The 6,273-nt window shown below is 28.8% G+C and overlaps 1 protein-coding gene across 2 annotated transcripts in view; it reads left to right on the top strand.

The window, feature by feature from the left end:
* The window catches only part of LOC115234182 (neuropeptide CCHamide-1 receptor-like), a 45,080-nt gene that overhangs the window by 14,378 nt on the left and 24,429 nt on the right, over window positions 1-6,273 (top strand). Inside the window, exon 1 of one of the 2 annotated variants that reach the window (XM_029804983.1) lies at window positions 2,923-3,031. The exons of the other annotated variant lie outside the window; for it this stretch is intronic. The gene's annotated coding sequence lies outside the window, so the exon portion shown is untranslated. Of the gene's footprint in view, window positions 1-2,922; window positions 3,032-6,273 lie in introns of those variants that run through there. 2 annotated transcript variants of the gene reach the window in all.

Genomic DNA, 6,273 nt, shown 5'->3' with positions numbered 1-6,273 from the left:
TGAGATATAAACATTTTTGTATGTTAACATCCTGATTGATTTATTGGCTTTTCTACGTGTCGCATGCGACGTAAGAAGAAAATAATCTGTCTAAATCTTTACCTCGATATTTACAGAAGGTGTTCCACATATCCTCCTTCTATTTCCATACACGCTTGGCATCTTCTTCTTACAGATCCGCAATCGTCGGTTGATAACAACTGACTGATCGTCGGTGAAATCTTCTGTTATGAAGTATGTATGGAAATTGAATGAGGATATTCAGAACGCGGTTTATAAACACTGAGGTAAACATCGCGTGCTACACGTAGAAGCCAGTAAATCAATCATGATGCTAACATACAAAAATGTTTATATCTCAAAAACGTTGAGCTTTCGATCTATATAATATAATATTTACTAAGGTTTTTTTACTCAATATGGTGTGTTCTATGTACCATATAAATATTAAGTGGTTTTTTTTTAACATTCTGTATATATTCCGTATTTCAAGATATTAGAAAGTTTCTGATGCAAACATGATAAAGGCTTTAGTAAGCATAAATAAGAACGTACAATGTATTTAAAAAAAGATAAATCTGTCAATAAAACCAAATGCTACTTTACAAATGTAACATCTTATATATAAATGAGAAACATTCCGTATACAAATATTATTACATATTCCATAAATTTCAATTACGTTCTATTGCGAATGTAAATAACAAATTGTAGTAAATACATATCAAGTGGATGAAAAAAGCAACAAACTAATTTATTTAAAATATTTCGTTCTGCATAGTAGACTACAATTTTTCGGACATGTTTCTCCAGATATAACATCGCGTAACGACTCGAAACATCGTCGTCAAAAATCTCAGTGAAAATAACTTACTTTGCACCATATCTGTAATATGGGAAATTATGTGAAAACGCAGAAAGATTTTACAAAATGGAAACACGTTTTTATGGAGAAGGAAAACATAATAACACTGAAATATAAATTCTCTTTCCCACTATTTACGCACAACATGATTTATTTTTCTCTAATATATTAGGACAATAATTAAAGTACTGCCACGAGAAATACGCGTTTCTTTACAAATCATAGTAATTAAAAAAAGATTGTTAATTTAAGTAAACTCTGTGTCGCAAAAATAAATTATCGTATTATAAGAAAATAGCTTTTGTCTCTTTATATTTTATTTCTGTATAGTCCAGTAAAATAGTATCTGAAAATGGCAAAACGGATAGACAAGCCAATTTTTTGATCTGGTATTTTTTGAGTCACCGCAAAAGCGGATATACAAAAATTGTAGAGAATTGAGTCCTCTACAAGTTTTATTTGAACATTTTTTTACTCAAAAAATACTTTATTATTATGTTTTGAAAACGTCTGGACAAGGGCTACAAGAATATGCAATAAAAAATAGGGGGTTCCATTTAAGAAAACATCGATCACATTGATCTGGCCTTGAAAAGGCCACTTAAAATCAAGTCCATATTTTCATCATGTCTGAAACATTTTTTCATCCGATCACTTTCCTAGTTTTTAAATAGATGATACGGGCGCTCTGTTACACCCTGTATACTATATCAATAATATAAAAAAAAACAAAAAAAAATTATACGCGTGTCTATTTGTGTCAAAGAAATTTGAAACGACAATAAGTAGCATATGTGTGTCGTGTGTACAGATCTTATAATATTTTCAATTAATGTTATTATCAATAAATTATCTCGATAAATTAATTATTACATCAATACAATAATTATTAACAAATTAATATAATTATACAAGTTGCAAAAATTACTTATTTAATAGGCTTAATTGAAGTTAATAATTAATCAAATATGTATATTTATTAATGTCCGTTGACCAACTTGCCTCTATAGTTGAGCATTATAATCCTTTCATTGAGCACCATAAATGTAATATTCATTATAGCGCTTTGTTGACGCGCATAATAACGATACTTTTTGCTGAAAGATTATTTGAATATCATTATTGAACATTCGCGTTTTCAGCCATAGCGTTAATTTAGTTCTTACTTTGAATTGATTAAAATATTATAACTTGTAATGATACCAAGCTGATTATTTGTTAATTAAAGCGCCCAGAAAACTAATCAAGCATTCAAAAAAAATTTTTGATGAGAAACAGAAAGCATATTCTACACTTAATCCTCTTATCAAATGGATGTTTATATATATATAAAGGTTTATTTAATTTGTTATAAGAACGATATCATTATTCTATCAAAACTTGTAATATTATATATAGGTATATACTTTAAACAATATCTTCTTATGTCCCATATTAAAGTTAAACCAGAAATTATAATAGAAGGATTATAACAAAAGTTATATCTAAAACTTACTTTATGTAAGTATTAAAGTAGTTATATACACATACATAAAATAGATATACATACACACATACATCAATAAAATTAATATTGTTAAATACGTTTCTCATATAAAAATCGCTTGTGGAGAGCTACAAGAAGGCAAAACCGCAAGAATCTAAATTGATCGCTCCCGCGGCTTGGCTTTTCAAATAAACTCCAGGTCTAGCCTTTCAAATGAGCTTTTCAAATTTAAACCATACAATAAATGATCTTTTGCTTGGTGAACCAATATCGATCTATGTCAGCATCAAACCGTATTGATTGTGAGGGATCGTGCGGCGCACTACACGAGTATAAAGTTGTAGTCTGTAGGATATTGTAGTTTAGATAAAGGATTTCTTGATTTTTACTTTGTGAAGGAAAAGAGTGAAAGAAAGACACAGAGAGAGAGAGAGAGAAAGAGAGAGAGAGAGAAGGAAATAAAGAGAAAGTAGCGACAAAGGGTTGATTCTATATGGTATGGGGAGGTACGTGGAGGTGGATCGCATGGGGCGGACGATGCGTTCGTTCTTGCGCGGATAAAGCCGACGCTGTTGCCAGTAGCGTCGCGGTGCCGAACCGGCACGGTTCCTCTGATCTCATTGCTATCTTCGCTTTTGTTTCTATTTTCAACTTTCGCTCCGATCGCAAGCATCAATCCCGTAAGTACACGCTGAATGATATTAAAGAAAAGTTTTAGGGAAATTTAATACGCGCATATATGTATAAGTATATATATTCTTTTTTTCTTGGTGAATTCCTCTTAAGAAATTGACAAAAGAAAAAAGAAAATAGAGAGAGAGAGAGAGAGAGAGAGAGAGAAAGAGAAATACGAAAAAATATGTGAAAATCATCGCATTTCACCATGTAAAAATCATATAGAGATTTTTCACATGTCAACAGATCTGACATCTGACATCTGAACTTATTGGAAATTCTACCATATTTGAGATCACTATTTCCAAAGAAATTTGTTTTAATAAATCGAAATTTTTGTTTACGCGCTGAATCGATGAAATTCACTAGAGCGGTAATTCAATCGGTTTTTGGAATGAATACGTTATAAGAAAAAAAGTGCAGTATTATTTCTTCGAGTTTCTTAGCTCTAAAGTTAGAATGTCTAAAAAAGAGAGTGAAGTTAAAATTAAATTGCAATAAAGATGATATAAAAATAAGATAAAAATGTTACACATAACATGTTATACATAACATACATATATGTCACAAATTTAGCTTTTCGCATTTCTAATCATTAAATGAAAATATTGCTGTATATCGATTTACGCGAATTTGTATGAATAAAATAAAAGAAAAATGCTTTAATATATTTATAAAATGCATATTTAATTATAGATGTTTCATCGCTTTTCGATATATACGTGTATATGGCGATTTTCGTAAATTTTTGTGACAGAAATTTTAGCAATATGAACTTATGCCATTATGCAGTTTGATAAATTTAGGTACATTTATTATTTACGTCATAGATTTTTGCGCAGTATATCTACACTATTCATTACATCCATTCAACCATGAATATAAATAATTCAATGTGTTTAATATACATATGCAGAATGTATACAGAACAACATGTTTAAATTAGATATATATATACAGAATAATTTACAATATTATCGGTGCTTCCTTTCATTCATGAATAGTTTGATCAGTTTCAAAGAATCGATTTTTGTTTTTAGTCAAAAGCTTGTTTAATCTTTTATATACCTTTTCCGTATTTAATAATTTGTAATAAATTTTTAAATATTATGATACTGTTAAACATACACTATTGGAAAAGGAAAAATAAGGATTAATCACATTTTAATTTATCTATCTTTTAATATTAAAGAAGATGCGATGCAACTTAAACACTGTATATATATATATATACGGAAAGATTAATTTCATATTATCCGCGCGGATGATCACAGCATGGGTGCGGTATACTTTATATGTGTGTGGATAAATATACAACTAATTTATACTCGTTTTTTTGCCGTTAATTATTAAAGGTATCAGATTGCTTGGCAAAGAGGATCTCATGTTTAAAAATACGACATAGTAAAAGACAATCTAAGTATTTTAATTAAACAGTTTCTTTAGTGACATGTATGGTACATACACACACACACACACACACACACACACACACACACACACACATATATATATATATATATATATATATATATACATATATATATAAATTAAAATATTAGAAGATTCTTTAATTACATGAGATTTATATGCATGTAAGTATGTATGTGTGTGTTTTGTGTGTAACATAAATATATTATACATAAATACACATAAATACATATGGTTATGTAATACATAATATATGTGTATTTATATACTTCATATTTTAAACGTGAATAAAAATAGTCGCATTGTTTTGCATTTGGTGCTTTTCCAGATGTTGTTCTTGGTCTTCTGTGCAAACAAAATCCTAACATGTTATTGTTAAAAATGTTGATTGAACGATTGAAACATCGTTGAAAATTCTTAATGTGTTTTTCATGCACGTAATATGTAAAGAGAAGCAATCTATTTTCACGTGAAAAATCTTGTTTCTATCCTATTTTATTATAACTGGATGACAGTTTCAGAGTATTATGTTTGTGCTCTTTGTTAGAGAAGAAAGAGTATGCGCGTTTTAATAAAACGTGAAATAGAAAATATGGATAGAATCGTTCGAAGAAAAAACTTTGTGTAAGAACGAAGATTGATTTACTAGTAAATCAATAACTCCGAGAAGATATTTCCTTTGCGGGTTTCAATTGATGTAGTTATTTTCAATCAGAATATTTTTCCAGCATAATAATGTAAACAGTTATTTATAAATTAATGTAACAATTATTTATAAATTAAACGGTAACTAAAAAATAATAATGTGTATGTATTATATAAGGTAAAGAATTGTTGTTAAATTTATAGAGACTTTTTTAATTTTTCTATGTAACTGTATATATAGATAGATATACTTCTCGATACTTTGCTAAATATTTTTCTATTACATTATATGCCTTACCAATATCGGAAGTATTGAAAAGAATCTATCGATAGAAACTTCTTATTAAGACATATGGCATTTTGACAGAAAAAGTTGTTTCTATATATTTTATTTCTAAGTTTTTTTTCACAGTCTCGTAACTTTGTCTTGTTGCCGCTCATGATAAACACAGGCAACTGGATTTTTTGCGTCAGGCAAAGAGATACTGCATACGAATTAATTCGAGAAATTTTTTAATTAGGGTACTTAAATTTCGTTTTCGTACATTTAGATCGGATGTGGGCTTTTTAAATTTACATTTGCTGGACTACTTTTGCTGCGATCAAAGGTACTCCACGTGTCAAAGCGTCTGTTATAGAGATTCGCGCCTAAATATATAATCGCACGAGCCATATCAACAGTACAGCGTTTCTGCAAACTTTCGCAAAGGTTATTTGTAAACTTTTATAAACGTGTAAACGTCGCTTAATATCAAATTCAAATTTTAATAGTTTGCAAATTCTGTCGCTAAATGGCAAGATTATAATTTAATTTGTCCAATTTGTTTGTTGATGAAGTGGACAATGATCGTGATAAATTTAATTAGGAATATAAAATATGTGTTACAATATTATAATTTCATTCATGAAATTACATGTACCACCGATATTGGCATCTTTTCCCATTGCAATTTTAACTTTATAATTTGCAGGTAATTTTTGCAAAGTTAATTGAAATCTTACTTAGTTTTGATTATAAGTTTTTTAAATAAAAATCTAAATAAATATTTTGATTATCAGAGCTAACCCCCAATGGCCTTGATATTGATATATTATACCAAAATAAGATTTTATTTCAAAATATAAAAAATTTAGAAACAAATATGTGAGCAGGCTCCGCATGGATTTACAA

This window comes from Formica exsecta, unplaced genomic scaffold (genome assembly GCF_003651465.1).
Source record: "Formica exsecta isolate Colony F162 unplaced genomic scaffold, ASM365146v1 scaffold196, whole genome shotgun sequence".
Classification (NCBI taxonomy): domain Eukaryota; kingdom Metazoa; phylum Arthropoda; class Insecta; order Hymenoptera; family Formicidae; genus Formica; species Formica exsecta.
This window is presented reverse-complemented; position numbering and strand designations above follow the sequence as displayed.